The 18,618-nt window shown below is 44.5% G+C and overlaps 1 protein-coding gene across 1 annotated transcript in view; it reads right to left on the reverse strand.

The window, feature by feature from the left end:
- The window catches only part of PCDH1 (protocadherin 1), a 310,663-nt gene extending 292,958 nt beyond the window's left edge, over positions 1-17,705 (reverse strand). Inside the window, exon 1 of the mRNA XM_085617767.1 lies at positions 17,686-17,705. The gene's annotated coding sequence lies outside the window, so the exon portion shown is untranslated. The remainder of the gene's footprint in view (positions 1-17,685) is intronic.
- Positions 17,706-18,618: the final 913 nt, after the last annotated feature.

An 18,618-nucleotide genomic window follows, 5' to 3' on the forward strand; every position in this document is an offset into this window, starting at 1 on the left:
ACACAGTGGGTATTTATCAGGTTTCAAATCAGAACATAAACATGGACCCAGGGAACACATATTGAGAAAAGACTATTATCAGGACTGATCACCACATTTCTTCCGCTTTCTTAGCACGCATATACATTTACAGATGGTCAAGTAGGGAATCACAAACACAAAGACAGATGCTCTGTTGATTAAGGAAGGGTGGGGACACTGGAGACTTGGTGACACATGAATGGAGGCAGACCACAGAAGAAAGGTGTCAGATCCATTTATGTCACTGATAATGTGCAAAGTGTTCCGTTGTGTGTACGTGTGTAAATGGAGTGGGTGTGTGATGTTCTTTATGTTGCCTTCTCTTGCCAGTCTCTGGCTCGTGTTTACTAAGTCTTGAGAAACATTATTGTTCAATTAATTCCATATATATTTAAGGGATTTGAGGGGTCTTTAAGACCACTCAGGCAAGCATGTGTAGCCAGTGGACACCTTCAAGGATAGGACGGTCAAGAAACAAAAAACTGTTTTCTTATCCAGGGATCCATGAAAATGGCTTGTATAATCACATAGTAATATGAATTAATAGAATGAATGTTATTTTACGTCAGGATTGTTTGGATGGTACAAATAAATGCCTTTCAGCACGAGTATCCATTGAAGAGAATGTAAAGGCTGCTTTGCTCCAGAATAACTATGATACACTACGCAGCCACTGCGGCTATGAAGGCAAAGCCGTGAATAAGATTTAAATAGACATGGAACAGGTAAGGTGGGCCTGTGATAGGTCCATCTTTAAGCACCTAATTGGACAGAGGTGCATTTCATGGATCTCAGAGAGGCCAGGATGACCAAAATGTCTTCATCGTTGTCTGAATGGAAGAGATGGGTCTTGCGGCCTCTTGGGTGTTTTTAGTCATTTTTCAAGTCATAGGTGTGCATGCAGGTTGTTCCACAGTAAAGCTCTTGTACATGGAGATCATTTGCATTTCTTCATCGAGTGACAAAAATTACGTTGTTTGCTGAGCTGAGTCTCCTGGTGGACTGGTTTGCTGGAAGAATGTGAAAATATATCCAGGTAAAGGCTGCCTGAAGCCCAGTGGACCGGGCATAGAGGTTTGAACTGCTATTTCTCCATGAGAGGGAGCCTGCGTAGTCTGTCTGGAAGAAGTGATATGGTTCCAGTGTGTCAAGCTGAACATGAGCAAGGCTGTCTGAGATTGAGAGTCTTGGTGTTTAGCATGATTCTCTTTGGACCTCAATAGACATACTGCAGTAATTCTGAGAGGAAGAGAATAACGGTTGAGTGAGAAAGACAGTATTGTTCTGCAGTTTATCACATACACACATGAAGTGGTGATAAGCCTTAGCAATATGTTCTCATGGGTACATACCTAAGGGCGAAATGATGTCCAACTAAGAGCCCAATTATGATGCGGTTAGGAAAGCATTCCCACCGAATCGGATTGGGAATGGTTTCCGACCGACTCGGATCGGGAGAGTCCTTCCGACCGAATATGATGCATCCGGATGCTTCCAGATACAATTGGGTCGGACTCCCATTGACTTCAAAGGGAGCCTATGTTCCGACCGAATGCATAGGGTCCCACTGAAGAAAGGGGTGGCTGGGGAAAATCAGGCTCCCCGTGGCAGGCACCCCTTACCAGCCACTGTGCATGGCTGGTAAGGGGGGACCCACGGGTACCCCCACGGGTCCGATTGGGAAGGCTCAGGGTACAGGGTGACCAGCTATGGGCCCCCAAAGTCTGATTCTTGACTGACGATTCGAGTCAGATGGCACAATTTGGAAAAGCTGTCTGAATCCAGCATTGTAAGCGGTTGCTTGGAAACGCAGCCAGTAGAGAAGTATGATTCTGCTCTGTACAGCACGGTCACTCCAAATGCCGTCGGGATCGGATTGGGATATTCCTAACGGCTAACTCGCATCATAATTGGTTGGTCGGAAACCGTTCCCGATCCGATTCGGATGGAGAAAATGCTGTTAGGAGGCCTTCCTAACCGCATCGTAATCGAGCTCTAAGTAGAAAGAGATTTCGCTTGCATTAGAGACCTTTACATAAGGCCAAAAATTAATCAGCACACAAGAGCAGGGCACCTATGTTCTAGGAGTTCAAATGGCATGTAGCAGCATTTTGTCTAGGGACTATAATATCATTGTCAGAATAACGGCTGACATACATATTGTGTCCTAAATATATAGTTTACAAAATTATCACCCCATTGGTGTTAATAATAGAAAACTTACATCCAATGGGATAATGATATTTACGACGCAATGATTATGTCAGAGGGTATTTCTGTATATGGTATTCTGATTTACAGACCACATGTTAAAGTATTACTTTGCTCACCCCTAAATTCTTTTGCCTTCAGTAACGGTAGGCAGGCCTTCATTTTTTATATTTATCATAGGAAGGAGGATTTTTTCAGTAGAGCAAAGTCTCTCCTTATAGTGCAAAACTAGCTCTTAGTTTGCCAACCACAATTTCTGGACAGCTGGGTCTGCTCCTTAGTAGCACAAGACATATGTCTATTTCATAGAATGTGCATTATGGGGGTGTGGCCAAGATGGCAGCCGGAGCAGACGTGACAGTTTGAACTCCAGCCCTTGCCCATCTGTAATCTGTTATTCTCCTGCATGCCTGCAAGAATGAATATCCGCCGCAGTGCTGCCAAACAACCCCATGATCCTGGGCACTGTGGTACCTGCTGTGTGGAGTGCCCTTCTGAGTACAGGTGAGCGAGGTCATGCAAAGCGGCCTATCCCGTGAAGCTGCACCAGATATTGCAGAGCCCTGCCTGCGGCCTTACAGAAGGGCAGCGAGGAGGTCAATTGCAGCGCTTGCGGGTGGCATCTACTTATGCTCCGGAGTGAACCCCATGGACCCTCACTGCTTGGATTGAGATGCTGCCTGTAGCGGCGTTCAATGGAGACTGCTGCAGTTGCCCGGTTGGTGCCTGAGTGCCGTCGTCCCTGAGACAGCGAAGGCTTTCGTCTGGATCAGGGATGCTGTGGGCGCCGAGCGAGGCGGTGCTCCCCCCTGAAAACCCTGCTGACAAGGTCGATACAGCGGTACGGCATTGGGGGCCCACGACTCGACCCTGAAGGGTGCTGCGTGACTGGCCGCCTGTGCATGGGTATCTTTTACAACCCCCGAGCTTATTGTAAGAGAAAACTCTACTAATAATGATAATAATAACACATAAACAAAACTGCTTCATGTACTGAGGCTTATACTGCACCAGATGCATATGTCATGTAGTAAAAATGACTACTATCCCAGTAGAGCAAATTGGCTCAGATGTAAATGTTAGTAAGCTTGCTCTAGCTTCTTCCCTATTTTTCCTGCTCTTAAACTCTCATACATGCTGATTTTATCTAAAATTAATTCCAAAGACCCCAATTTGAAAAAAGGAAACTGTGGTTTAAACATTTCACAAAAATTAAGTGTAAGAAATACAGGATCCAGACTATCTCACAGGTAGTGGAAAAGGATATGTTTGTAGACGATACCACAGGAATGAAGTTGATACCACAGAATGAAGGCGGGAGAGACAATGGTCTTGTTTGTGTCTTTGAAAGACCTGCTATCCATCTTTGAAGATAAATCACCACTATGGCAGAATTTCTATCTCTAAGGAGATTGTTCTATTTATGCACAGGGCAAGTCTTCGTTAACAAGCTTACCAGAATAAACCTCACCTCTATTTGAGAGAGGTCGGCATTAATGGGTACAGCTGTACTCCATACTGGGCATCGAACCCTGATCAAAGTGTGTGTATTGTCCCTTTTCACAATGACAGGACAGGATGCATTGCACTTGTCATAATTTAAATATATCTAAATGCTCATATTCACCCCATAAGATGCCACCACCACAAACTTCATTTGTTTCTTTGTGCTTATTAAGACATTATTGAATCATGCCGATAAATACCTAACATTAGTTCCAGAGAGAACCGACAAGATACAGTAACTACAATAACAGTCTAAACACATATATGTGCTCCCTTGAGGGAAACTGCCTTCACCATACAGTCTTTACCACGAATTGCCTTTACCAGGCAGTCTTTACCACACCAAGGTCCATACAATACATGCCTTTACCACTCATATCTATACCCCACACAACTATAATTATAGGTAAGTATTGGAAATTTGTTGTAATACTTTTTTTGTGAGAGAAGGGGGGGTTGAGGTAGTATGACCCCCATTAAAGATTTCTGATAAATACTTTTAAATTATATGTTAAAAAAGGCAGTATTAGGGTAGCTAAGCCACATTTACAATTCATGTTAATACTTGTGTATTAATTTAGCTAATTAATTTAAATATTACAAATTAAAATATATATTTATTAAAAATATACAAAATAATTATTAAGTGGTAGTGGGATCTAAGGGATGTACGGGAAATATACTTGTGTATTAAATTCTTTAATTTATTTTATTTTATTGACAAAATGATGCATATTTATAATAATAATTTTTAAGAAGAGATATGTATGGAATACTTTCCGTACATAATAATTTTATTAAGAAGAAGTATGTACGGAATCTAGGGTGGCAAAACGTACAAATAATTTGGCATTCGTTTTAATACGTGGGTTTTTATAAGATTTAAATGAATATAAATGTAACATGTATTTTAAAAATATAATGTATAGTTTAGAAACTAAGACAATAGAAATAACAAAAAACAATAAAATAATTTATAAGAAGGATTAGAAATTGAATTGCTAAATAGTAACATTGAAAATAAAATATTGAACTACAAAAAAAGTCACAAATCATTTAAATCAGTTTTTCCCATACTGTGGGTCAGCGGATTTCTAGTGGGAAGTGAAAGAGCAATTTATTTATTTTATTATTTATTTATTAATCTTGTTACATTTGCTGTGTTTCAAAGATAGAGGTCAAATGCCAGGCTATGTCTTGACAAATCGCTGCCTATTCATTTATCATTGGGATTGGTGCTTACCTTTCTTTCAGACTGCAAAGTGAGATGAGTTTTTTTAAAGTGAACTATGTGACAATCTTGCTGGGTTGAAAGGAAAGGCAGTAAGAAGTCATTTTTGTAACATACAACAAAATGTAAATACCTGTAAAGTAGCTGTACACATTTTTTAGAATGTATCAGAAGTTAGGAAAGTAAAAATGAAATACATTTTTATGTTATTCGGAAGTGTGATGAAAACAAAGATTTTAATAGATTCAAAACAATCAAGACACTTTTACTATAGCATTATAGCCTGCCGTAGCGGGATATACCGGCTGTTAGAGGCCCGATCCAGCGTTAAAGGCCCGAGCCGAAGGCAAGGGACTTTAACAAGGGAGCGGGACTTTAATAGCCGGTGTAGCCCAGCTACGAAGGGCTAGAAGGCTATAAGAACATTCTGCCACAAAAGGGCAGAATGTTCCAACAAATAAAACAAAGGCCTCTCGAAGTTCGAGGGGTTTAAATTCCCTCAGGCTCCCGAGAGGCCTTTGAAAACAACATTGGAATGTTTCTTTGCGGGCCTTTACCTGCCCGTAAAAGCATGGAGCACTCCATTGTCTTCAATGGAGCTCCCAACATTCCAATGTTCTAACTGGTGATGTGTTTTGATCTTCGGCAGACACACAGCTCTCTGGAATGTTTCCTGGTGGCCCTAGGATCCACCGCCACATTGAAAGGCCACACTTGCAACATCAGCATCATCCTGGATCGGCAACCCTCAGTTCAAAGCCATTTCCTCAGCCTGCTTCCACATGAGCCACATGCTCTGCAAAGTCTTCAGGTGGCTCCCCATCAGCACCAAGAAAACAGGCCCTTATCACCAGCTGACTAGACTATGTCAACGAATTCTATTCAGGCACCACGACCGAACTCATGCATAGACTTCCGACAATCCAGAATGCAGTTGCCAGACTGATCCTCAACGTGCCCAAGAGGACACACATCACCCACCACCTGAAGGACCTCCACTGGCTCCCCATCCAGAAGAGATGCCATTTCAAGCTTCTGACCCACCCCTAAAAAAGCCCTCCATGACCGAGGACACACAAACATTAACCACCACCTTAATTTCCACTAAGCTACGAGGAATCTTCACTCCATACACCTCACCCTCGCAGATATCACATATCCGCCACTGCCACTACGGAGGAGGATCCTTCTCCCGCCTCACTGCCAAAGCCTCCGCACCACACCCTCACTGACCCACTTCAAGACAGGACTCAAGTCCTGGTTCTTTGACTGATACCGATAGGACAGCACCTAGATACCCTCCAGGGTGATAAGCTGCGCTATAGAAGTACTACTTGATTGATTGATTGGTTGATACGCAAATGATACATATACACTGAAACCTAATTTCCTCACATTATCATTGGGCTTTGTTTTAACACAAAAATGCATATGAGGCGTTACATAACACTCTGCTGCAGAATTAGTTTTCCAAATGTGCTAAAATCACTGGTATCAACACCAATATATTTTAGAAGCCTGTGATTTTAGTGAAATGCCACAGGCCAGCAACCCACTCTGAAAAGGATTCCAGCTCGGGTGCAGATCACCATCTGCCATTTTTCTGGGCAGATCAATATCTTGGCCACAATCCGATAAAGACATATTGAAGGATGTGGTCAAAGTTGTGACATTTACAAACAATTGCTGGTGGAGAGGAATACAAAAAATTGTAAAGAGTATGTAATTTTGATAATTCACAGCATTTTGAAAGCATGTCTACTGTTACATTAAAAAATTGTCTCTCCCTCATGTTCGTTAAAGCTAGATGGTTCTCAAACATTTGGAAACTGCTTTATACTGTAATTACAATTTTTAGTTATAATTATTAAAACATTTGTTTTTTTTTAATATTAATATTTTGAATGTTTTTTTAACAATTATTTAAACATTTTTTGAAAATAAAAACATAATACTTTTGCATTTTCTCAAGGTTTCCCATTTATTGCAGTAGTAGAATCAATCTTTTTTTTTGCAGCTTGACGTATGCCTGTTTCTACAGTCTGTAGAGCATCACAGTCAAGATCAGAAGCACAGAGGAGGTGTGGTCAGGTATTAACAATTTTAATTACTTAAAATAGCACAATAGTTAGGTAACTGTAAGACAAGCTATAGGGAGGTAGTTATATGTTAAATACCAGAATAATTTATTTGTCATTTATTTTAACAAGCTCTTCGTCCCCAAAGAGGTTGCTACTGTATGCACACTTTGGGGCAGTAGTCCTATTTTATTAAACAGGGGATACAAATATTTTGTATTTTCGTTTTATTTCATTCTTGATAAGGGATTGAATAAAGTTGCACAAAAGGAAAAAGATAGAAGATTCATATTTCTCTCCATGTTTGGAGTGTGTTCTTTTTTATTTAATTTTTTTGGGGGTTATTATAAGTGGTTTAAACTTATGGTTTGGTGTATTACCTTTGTGTCTTGGGGAATGGTTCGATAAGTAATGATTAAATATTTAATATATTTAAGGAAAAAAAAACAAGCTGCAATTTTTTTAATTATTCAAAACCGGAGAGCGATGCTTTTTCTTTTGTTGTAATGTTAATAATGTAACATATACACAATATTTTCATGGTAGACTGCAGCTCCCAACATTATAAAATGCTGGATTTTAGCCAATAGTCCTTCAGATATTTCTTTACTTTTTGGGATATTTGAGAATGCAGACTACCTTTCAAAGATTATACATGTCTCATGTCCTGAAATCTTTGTTATTTTTTTTATGCTTCCTGGAAATTATAAACGTTAGTGTAACTTTTTCCAACAGAACAGTTAAAAGAGTTCTGTCAATCTTCAATGACATCTAAACTGGCTGGGTAGCAGTCCTACCACTCAATTGCTAAACTTTGTTTCTTTATGCGATCAACCTGTTTTGAGGGCCAATCTAGGTTTCCTTCAATTAATCTAAAAGTAATGTAAATTTTTCCTCATTTTGTGTGAAAAAATAATATTTTATTAAATAATGTATACAATTCATCTACTCATTCAGAGGGTACAAAATATACGCGGTTAGAGTTCGAATTGTAGTTTACTATTTGATAAATAATCATCAGCTCAGGATTTTTCTTCAAAGAAGCCTGGAAAAATAAAAAAAGGTAATCTTGAAAGTGTGTATTTAGATATAGCTTAGTAATTCTATTAATAATTTGTGATAAAAGTTCAATTATTATGGGTCTGATTATGAGTTTGGTGGCTGCCATGCCAGTGCTCTTCTGCTACACCGCCAAACCCGTACTGAGACCGCCCACCGGATTCCGACTGGAATCCAGGTCGGGCAGTCCTACTTTGGCGGTCCCACTATGGTCCATGCTAAGGCTCGTATGTGAGCCTTAGCAAGGCTTTGCCTTGAGTCTGTCAAAGCACGCTCCTGCATGGCATGGACTGTGAAGTTCATGCCGTGCAAACACTGGGGGTGCATGCAGACAGGGGGCACCACATGGGCCTCCCTGCATGCATTCCCTACCCCCTAAGGCAACAGCTGCCCTATAAGGGGCTGCCTTAGTTTCCTCATCACCACACTTTTTTAAAGCAGACTCACTGAAGTTAAAACTGTGGTGGTGAGGAAATGTGTAATATGCTTGGCGGTGCCACAGCTATACCGCCAGCATACTGTGGGCCTCAGACCACTGCAAGACCGCCAGGGATCACGGATCCCTGGCAGTAGCAGTGGTCCCACGTGGGTCCAACTGCCCAACTCGGAATACAGGGGTCGGACCGCCGGTGTGGCCATACTCAGACCGCCATGGTGGGTTTGGCGGCCCTGCTGATTTCACTATTCTGCAGGGTTATGATGTTATGTAGCGTAACATATATTAGTACACATTCCTGAGTGGGTTTGGTATCATATAAAAGGGAAGGTTTGCAGTTAAAGAATGCTGTTAGCTCAGGGGGGAATGTTAATATCAGAATATGCTTGGGGGTGGTTAGTTGTGGATTATGCAACTGTTTCGACATTACACCATTCCCCTCAAATTTGGTAGGTAGTGCATACTGCTAGCCACATGCATGAAGATGTTCTGGGCCACCTCCATTAATACTGAGCCACAGGGTTTATTCAAAGTAACACCAAGTGATTCTGTGTTGGGCATTTTCTCTTACGTCTAACTGTGTTGCAGAGGTAGAGTGGTTATGTTCAGTTGTCCATTTGACAATATCAACAAGAGTAGCTGCTCTGCCTTTGCAATGGATTGAGAATGAATACACACACTTACGAAAACTCTTAAGCTCAGTACGTCTCTTTTTACAATAAATGTATCCACCAGATTTCAGTAGGCTATTTCATCTTTTGAACAGCACATATCCACCTGACAGGAACTTTCAATGTTATTTATTCTGAGGAAAAAAGTGTGAGAAATTGATGCTTTTAAAAATGTTTTTAAAATGATTTTTGATGCTCAGGTCAATCCTGTAAAAAAACAAAATCTTTTTTTTTTAAACATGTATTTGACAAAATGGTCAATATCTTGAATTCTAATAAGAAAAACAATGATTTGAAGTGAATTTCCTGTTAGCGTTTAATAACAGTTGTCCTTTGTTTGGTTAAGATATTTACCTTTAGATGTTATTTTATGCCTAGGATTGTAGTTTGTCTGACAGGTTAGATTTCACATTTGTTTATTGTATCTCTGGGTTGTAACTTAAAAGAGTAGAAAAATATTATTAGTATTTTTTTATTTGATTGCTGAAGTGTATTTATTGATTAATTTTTTTTTTTTTTTTCTCTGTTTAGAAAAAGAAAACAAGCAGACATCAAACCTGTTTCAAGAAAAGTCGCAATCTAATTCTATTTATTTTTGAGAACCGTTTCATCATTTTGTTGCAGTTTCGGAAGATCACTGCTTTATTTTTACTTTTTTTGTTTATGCCTCTGGGATTGATATCTGGACTTTTACGCTGTAAGACTGTTTTTTTCCGGTGACTGAAGGTTGGATTTGTTGTTACAGTCCTCATTGAAATTGGAAGAGAATACTTTAGTTTTAAGTATTGGCTTATAAATTTTGATTTGACATCTAAAGGAAAACATTTTTATTAACATGTTGAAAGAATGAAAATGTTTAATGTTTATTTATTAGTTTAAGTGCGCATTTACAAATATTTATGTTTTTTTAAAAACACAAGATTATTTATTGCAGCGTGCACAGTTGCGGTTACTTTTGCAAAATACCCAGTTCTTAAAAAGAGAGAATGCATTTCGCTATGAGGACATTTTTCAGCATTTTTTACAGCTATCATATGTTTAAATTCTATTGTATATATTTCTTTTTATCAACATCAACAAAACATAACTTGTCCTAGAAAAAACATTAATATTCCTTTTACGCTTTTTTCCACACCATGCTTGTCATGAAAATTTAAATTAAAAAAAGAAGAAAATATTATATCATCTAGGTTTTCATCTTATGATTTTCAAATTTCTGATAAGAATATGTTTGCCTTGTGTAGAAAAAATGTATTATTCAAACTTTAGGAAACAAAGACCCTCTATTGTACTTACATTTATTGGCAAATGTATTCAATGTGTGGAGTATGTCACAGAGTGAAGACTTGTTCCTTGGTGTTTTAACACAGAGGAGCACAATTAATATTAAGAGCCTGATTCTGATGCAGTTAGGTATGCCTTCTTACGGATTTGCTGCGTCCAAATCGGATTGGGAACGTGTCTTTCCAACCGACTCGGAAAGGTTTCCGACCTACCGAGTATGATGCTAGTTAAGCATCAGGAATATCATACCTATTGATGGCACACAGGGTCCAACTGCGATAAAAGGCCCAGGCAGCAAAATAAAAGAGGGCCCCATTAGCGAATCAGGTAGCTATAAAAGTGGCCCACATCTGTAAATTGGACAGTTTAGAACTTGTAAAGACACTCTACATAAGTTTTTTGTAAGGTTTGAGAGACTGAGAGCATTTGTGCTTGTTGCATGCAATATTTGTTGAAATTAACATTAAAAACCTGCCCATTAGACAATAAAATAGGTCAGCAAATATCCCAACATGCTGACCTGTCAGACCAGCCCTTCTGTATGCCAGTCCGACTCCAATGGCACAGCCTTGACCCTGTTTACAGGTTAGGCCGCTCCCCACGCCGCACAGCACCACCGGTGTGTCCGTGTCCTCTAGCCCGCTGCTGCCGCTGTAGAGAGTTCAAGGCCCACCTCCACCCGCTGGCTACCACCTGTGCCTCATCCCTGATGGCCACTGTTAGGCCGTAAACTCTCTGCGCTCGTTCTGCCCCTTTCTCTTCTGTCAGCCTTATTGTAATTGTGCCTCTGATCCTGTATTGTGTTAGTCGTTTTTGCCTTTATTTCTGTTTTTGCACTGTTATTTTGTTTTTCTCCCCTTTTTGCCTTCTGTATACCGCTCTACTGTTTTCCCACCGCTGCATCCCCTGCGGCCCTGCTCGCCCATTCGCCACCCCACTCCCGCCTCCCAGCTGCTCCTCCCTCCCAGCTCCCCTTATATGGTGGCCGCGCTGCTGGAGCGCCGAAGGTGCGCCTAAGGCAAGCCCGTCTGCACCCGTCTGCACCTGGACCGCGCCCAGTGCCAGATCCCCTGGCCCCCACGAATGCCATGATGCCCGTCTCCGCTACGATGCCAGCACCCTCCATGCACTCAACACCGGACGATCACACACCTGCTTCCTGGCCACCCCGAAGCGAACCCAAGGACCCTTCTCCTGCCGAAGCTGCAGCTTCACCAGCCTCCGAGCCACCAAACCACCCACCGAGAAAGGACGCAACCACCTCAGATGCTTTCTTCTCAACACCCGCTCTGCCAGGAAACACTCCATCGGACTGTGGGACCTACTCGACTCCACCTCCCCAGACGTCGCCTTCCTGACGGAAACCTGGTTGAACCCCGCCTCGGCACCCGACATTGCCATAGCTATCCCTGACGGCTACAAGATCACCTGCAGGGACCGCACCAATGGAATAGGAGGAGGAATCGCCATCGTCCACAAGAACACCGTCAGAGTCTCGACCAGCACCGACACCCTTAGCACCACCCTCAGCGCCAAACACCTGCACTTCCAGATCCACACGATCCCATCACCACCCTTAGAGGAACTCTCATCTACAGACCTCCCGGTCCACGGCCACAGTTCAGCGATGCCATCGCTGACTTCGTCAGTATGCACGCCCTCGCCTCCACAAACTACATCCTCCTCGGGGACCTGAACTTCCACCTCGAGAACAACAACACCAACTCCACCACATTGATTGACAACCTCGCCAACCTTGGACTCAGACAGCTCGTCACAACACCCACCCACTCTGCTGGCACACGCTTGACCCCATCTTCTCCGCAAGCTCCCACGTCTCCTTCAGCCACACCACCGAACTCCACTGGACTGACCATCGCTGCATCCACTTCACCTTCCAGAAACCCACCATGCACCACCGCACTCAACAGATCCCTCGCTGATGCTGGAGCAAAATCACCGAAGACCACCTAAACACCACCCTCGCCCGAAGCCCACCCGTCGACCCCACCGACCCCGACACCGCCGCCCGCGACCTTAGACAGTGGATCGACGACTGCGCCAACACCCTTGCCCTGCCCAAGAAACCCTCCAACAGACACACCAACAAGAAAGCCAGTTGGTTCACCACGGACCTCCAGGTATCCAAGCAAACCTGCCGAAAACTAGAGAAGAAATGGCACCGCGAACAGACACCGGACAGCCATGCAGCCCACAAGAACGCCATCCGCAGAGACCATCACCTCATCAGATCCGCCAAAAGGGCCTCCTTCAAAGACTGCCTAGACAACAACGCACACGACAGCAAAGAGCTCTTCAACATTGTGAAGGAGCTCTCCAACCCCAGCTCCAACACCAACGACATCCCTCCTTCGCAAGTCCTGTGCGATGCCCTCGCCACCTCCATCCACCGCAAGATCGCAGACATACATGACAGCTTCAACACTGACAGCCCCGAGAGTCACCGAGACCTCCAACCGCACGGACACCATCCTCACCAATCCCCTGCTCACCTGGACCAACATAAACGACGACGACACCATCAAAATCATGAACACCATCCACTCCGGCTCGCCGTCAGACCCATGCCCACACAACATCTTCAGCAAAGCCAGCTCCACCATCCCACTCCATCTCCGCAAGGCCATCAACATCTCCTTCGAGACCGTGACCTTCCCGGAAAGCTGGAAGCACGCCGAGATCAACGCCTTACTCAAAAAACCCAAGGCGGATCTCAAGGACCTCAAGAACTTCCGACCCATCTCCCTACTCCCGTTTCCAGCGAAGGTCATCGAGAAGACGGTCAACAGCCAACTAACCTGCCACCTCGAGGAGAACAGCATCCTGGATCCGTCCCAGTCTGGGTTCCGCAGCAACCACAGCACCGAAACTGCCCTCATTGCTGCCACTGATGACATCAGGATCCTACTGGACAACGGCAAAACCGCGGCCCTCATCCTCCTGGACCTGTCAGCCGCCTTCAACATGGTCTGCCACCGCACCCTATGCACACGCCTCCACAACGCTGGGATCCGAGACAAAGCACTGGGCTGGACCACATCCTTCCTCTCCGGCAGAACTCAGAGCGTCCGCCTCCCCTCTTTCCGATCCGAAGACACCGAGATCATCTGCGGCGTACCCCAAGGATCATCCCTCAGCCCGACATTGTTCAACATCTACATGGCACCACTCGCTCACATCGCCGGACTACACATGCTCAACATCATCTCCTACGCCGACGACACCCAGCTGATCCTCTCCCTCACCAAGGACCCCCTCACTGCCAAAACCAACCTCAACGAAGGAATGAAAGCCGTCGCCGAGTGGATGAAGATCAGCTGCCTGAAGCTGAACTCAGACAAGACGGAAGTCCTCATCCTCGGCTCCACTCCCTCGGCATGGGACGACTCCTGGTGGCCGACCGCACTGGGAGTAGCACCAACACCCACCGACCACGCACACAACATAGGCTTCATCCTCGACTTAACACTCTCCATGACCAAGCAAGTCAACGCCGTCTCGTCCTCCTGCTTCAACACCCTCCGCATGCTCCGCAAGATCTACAGGTGGATCCCCACTGAAACAAGAAGAACGGTCACCCAGGCCCTCGTCAGCAGCAGACTGGACTACGGTAATGCCCTCTATGCAGGAACCTCGGCCAAACTCCTGAAACGACTACAACGCAGACAGAACGCCTCTGCACGCTTGATCCTCGACATCCCTCGCCACAGCCACATCACACCCCTCCTAAAAGACCTGCACTGGCTTCCCATCAACAAGAGGATCACCTACAAGCTCCTCACCCACGCACACGAAGTACTCCACAACACCGGACCGACATATCTTAACAGACCACTCACTTTCTACACCCCGAACCGCCAGCTCCGGTCCGCCGACCTCGGCATCGACACCGTCCCCCGCATCCAAAGAGCGACCACCGGCGGCAGATCGTTCTCCCACCTCGCAGCCAAAACCTGGAACACCCTCCCCATCCTCCTACAGCAGACCCAGGACCTACTTACCTTCAGGAAGCTACTCAAGACCTGGCTATTCGAGCAGCACCCCTCCCCCCAGCGCCTTGAGACCCTCCCCGGGTGAGTAGTGCTCTACAAATGTATTGATTGATTGATTGATTATACTGTCAATCACATCCACTTTGTTGATTCCCTTGCTTTCTGGTATGCTGTAAACCTTATTCCTGTGCAATTGAGTCTCCAGCTTTGTCTTTGACCCCAGACTACCATTACTCTGAGGAGTTTGAACACTGTTTACCAGCTGCTGACATATCCATGGTTCTGAAGCTCTCTACAATAACAATAGTGCAGCAGTTGCCCCTCAGATATAAATAAAGGAACTGTGCCAAATACGGAACTGTGCCAAAACCAGCCATTGAATGGGGGAACATGGACTCGGTCAAACACCTATTACTGATGTCAACTGAAGGAGCTAAAACATGAAATATCTTTCACAAATGCACTTCACATCATCTCACTGGGATTCACATGCATTTTCATCTTTGACAAGGCTAGGTGGTTCCTTCAATTTCACGGTTCTGGAAACGAGCCTGAAAGGCCTCCTAACCTCTTGCCCTGAACTGTTTTAAAGGGTTGTGGGTGAGAAAATGTACCCAAATCTGTCTTGTCAGCGAGCAGAAGGCAAAATTAAGCTGCTCAAGATAAGAACGCTTGCAACACATCAACAGAGGCAGTGGGAGACGGGTAAGCTTAATCCCTGTCCTTGAGGGTAAGATCACTTTGCCCAGACCCCTCACCTGTGCTGTGCGAGCCTGTATGGAACTTCCAGTTACAATCTGTAACTGGTGATGGGTTCCCGGTGGTACAAGCCCCCACCTTTCTTTTTGTGACATCTGGGGGTATCAGGGTGTACCGGCACTCTGCCTAGCCACTATCCTCCTAGAGCTAGCCAGTGGCTACAGGACTAGTGGGACTCCAGTAAACTGTGCCAAGACATCAGGAACCTGTGATCAGATCGCTGATGCCACTAGAGCTGTGTCCTCATTCAGGAAGGGATGGCACTTCTGTTTCTTGGGAGGCGGGTTATGGAGCTGATCAAGGACATTTAACTTCACACCAACTGCTGACACTACCTAATTTCAATAAAATGATTGGTATCATGGTTGTAGCGAATTGGAGCAACTCTGTGCAACATGGTATGTAATATGCAATGCTAATTTTGTGTCTACATATTAACTGTGTTTTTATAGTGCTTAGCATTTAGGTGCTATAATATTGTTTGGGGTCAGAACTCTGGCCTAGAGTGTTGTAGAGACATCTGGTTTACTAGTTTTATGTGTAGCATATTTCGCTTTTGTATATTAAAATACTTTACTTTATAAAAAAGAAAAGCACTGACTGGACATTGATTTTATGAGCAGGGAGTGCAATGTGCACTGTATTCTAAATGTCTAACCCCACCTCACCTCCTTGAGTAAGACTTGGACTGCTCTGGCTCGCTACCCTGAGAGAGTCAAGTGCTGGAGAGGAGTACTTAGTTATCTAGTTTTGGGTCTAAAAGTACTGAGGCCCCAGGACACCAGTGGGGAACACTCCACTTGATGCAATTGGCAGCGGCGGTTGCTACGCTAAGGTGGAGGAGCGTCACCCCACTACCTTACAACAGTTAAAAAAAAGATAAAAATAAAATGGTAATAACGTAATGGTATTATCATTTTATTTTGTCACCCTGCTGCAGCAGCTTTGCGTTAGGGGCGGGGCTGCAGAGCAGGGGAGGAGTGGTAGAACCCTACTAAGTGCACAATGACTGTTTGTTCGGCCCTCTAAGTCTGCCCAAAACAGCAATGCACACTTTCCCTGTTCTGCATGCAGGCTGCACTACAACCTGCATGGAGAACATACCCAGTCCCCCAGTCCTTGGCTGAGCACCGAACCACGGTGCTCAGACCAATCACAATGCTGCATTGCAGCATAGTGATTGGTCAGGGGAGTCTGGGTGCTTACCAGTGATTGGTCAGGGGAGCCTGGCTGTTTCCTGGAGTTAGAGATGGAGGGGCGTGGAGAAGTGGGAACTGGCGGAAAGGTAAGTGTCTTTTTTTTGTTTAATTTAACAATGTAGCCTGCGCACCCCCTCCCCCACGCCAACCATCAGCCGTGTCGGCCGCCACAGGCGATTGGAGCAAAGGAACCCCTGAGTGGCCTGGTGCTCAGGAAGCCAGGTCTAACAAAGTGTAATACAAAATTACTTAAGATTACAACCCCATAATGGAAATTTTACCCATGTCTAATGCCGAGATGACCTATTTAGGAGGGCTACTTGATTGTTTAAAGCTACAAATTTCGTTAGGGTATTCTCCCTCCTAAATTGCTTTGTACCAAGTCAGTTAGTGGAGAAATACATTTCTCCTGATTTCTTTGTAAATTACCCTCTTCTGTGTTCCCAACATTTAAAAAAAAAAAAAAGATTTTCACAGGCTGGAGTTGGCAACACCAATGAAAAAGCTGAAGACTAAGGGCATGGGTCACAAAGGGCCTCCGCGATCATGGTGCGAGGCCAACACTCGTGGCAGGAGCTCCGCACTGTAATTACTGGAGGTCCCGCCATGAGTGCAGGCCCCCGCCATGATTGCAGGGTCCCGCCATGAGTGCAGGCCCCCGCCACCAGTGCTGACGCTCTTTGTGAATCTGGCCCTAAGAAGGGCACTTAAGAACGTCAATGGAAGGGAAATTAAAACATAGGACACGCCAATAGTTCCTTCTCTCAATGCGTGTCTCTAAAGGGATACTTCCCTGCACAATTCCACTAGCACGCATCAGGGGTTTGAAAGCCATCTGACCTTAGACCACTTGCCTTTTCGGTCTGAGCTGGTGAAGGAAGCCTTGTAGAACATTGCACGGCGATGTGGTTTCGTTCTGCCTACTGTGTAAATAATTATAAGGTAGCTAGTCGCTAATGTCGATTTTCCGTATTCCTGCTCTCAGCACATGTTTAACGGCACAAAATAGACAACACGAGAGTAAGACCGGGGAGGAAAGATTCTGGGGTGGGAGGCGGGGGGCAGTCAAAGTGGCGAGTGGGAGTGAGAGATGTGCATGCAGAAAGGGAGGGAGGAAGCGAGAGAGTTTTTACAGCATTCAGCGCTCGCCGGAGCCACTTGTTGCGCAGCATATTAAACACGAGCGCGTGCGCGCACAGCCGTCCTCGTGCACTCACGTTTATCATGGCGTTTCTTTCAGCTTTGATGTCTTGCTGCTCCACCTAGAGGACGAATCGTCGTCCTTTTATCTCCACAACCAAAGCAGCATTCCAAAGGGAAGGCGTCGATAAAGACCCTGCTGGTTTCCCACCCCTCGACCAAGGCCTGCCCTCCAGCGTGGAGCGTCAAAGCCGTTGAGACCGCGCAACCTGCAGGCAGCGGCCCTAGTACGATCAAGGGCCCGACTTTCAAATCCTCGGGAGCGGGAAGGGCTCTGTCATTCTGTTAGTTGAGACCTCGGAATGCCTGTGCTTCAAAGACGATTTACAATAACAGTGCCCATTTAATCACATAGGGCGCCATGTTCTCAGCACATAAAGGTCAGGGGGCTCGTTTTATCCACCCCCAAACGATGTGAAACCTCTCATGGGTTTTTATCATGTGACAAAAGGTAACAAAGAGTAGCAAGCAGTGAATGAATGAATGGAACTTTATTGTTCAGTTAAATAAAATGTACAATTACAACAGGCATAATCTTCGACTTGCTGAACTGTGTTGCTGCTGTAACCCGAAAAGGCAACATGAAAATAATGACTGTGATATAGTGCCTAAATTATACTTAAGGGTTAGAGTTGAATGTTGCATGCTCAACCTCTGCTCATTTAAAGAGCTTCAAATAAAATAAGCATTTTGCATATAACAATGGCTACCAACATTTCTCTGTTAAGGGACGTGTTTTTTGCCAATATTTGCATGGGTCCGCAGAAAAAGAATAACTGATCTCATACGTTTTCGGTCTCGCCTGAGCCAGCGTACATGCGCTGCCCTGCGAGACTTTTAGTAAGGGCTTTTCCATGCTAAACACATGTATGTATGTATGTATGTATGTGTGTTCATGCTCGTGCGTGTGATTTTTTTTTAGCACCCGCAACTGGCCTTTGCATGCGTCT

The sequence above is a fragment of the Triturus cristatus genome, chromosome 7 (assembly GCF_964204655.1).
Source record: "Triturus cristatus chromosome 7, aTriCri1.1, whole genome shotgun sequence".
NCBI classification, from domain to species: Eukaryota; Metazoa; Chordata; class Amphibia; order Caudata; family Salamandridae; genus Triturus; species Triturus cristatus.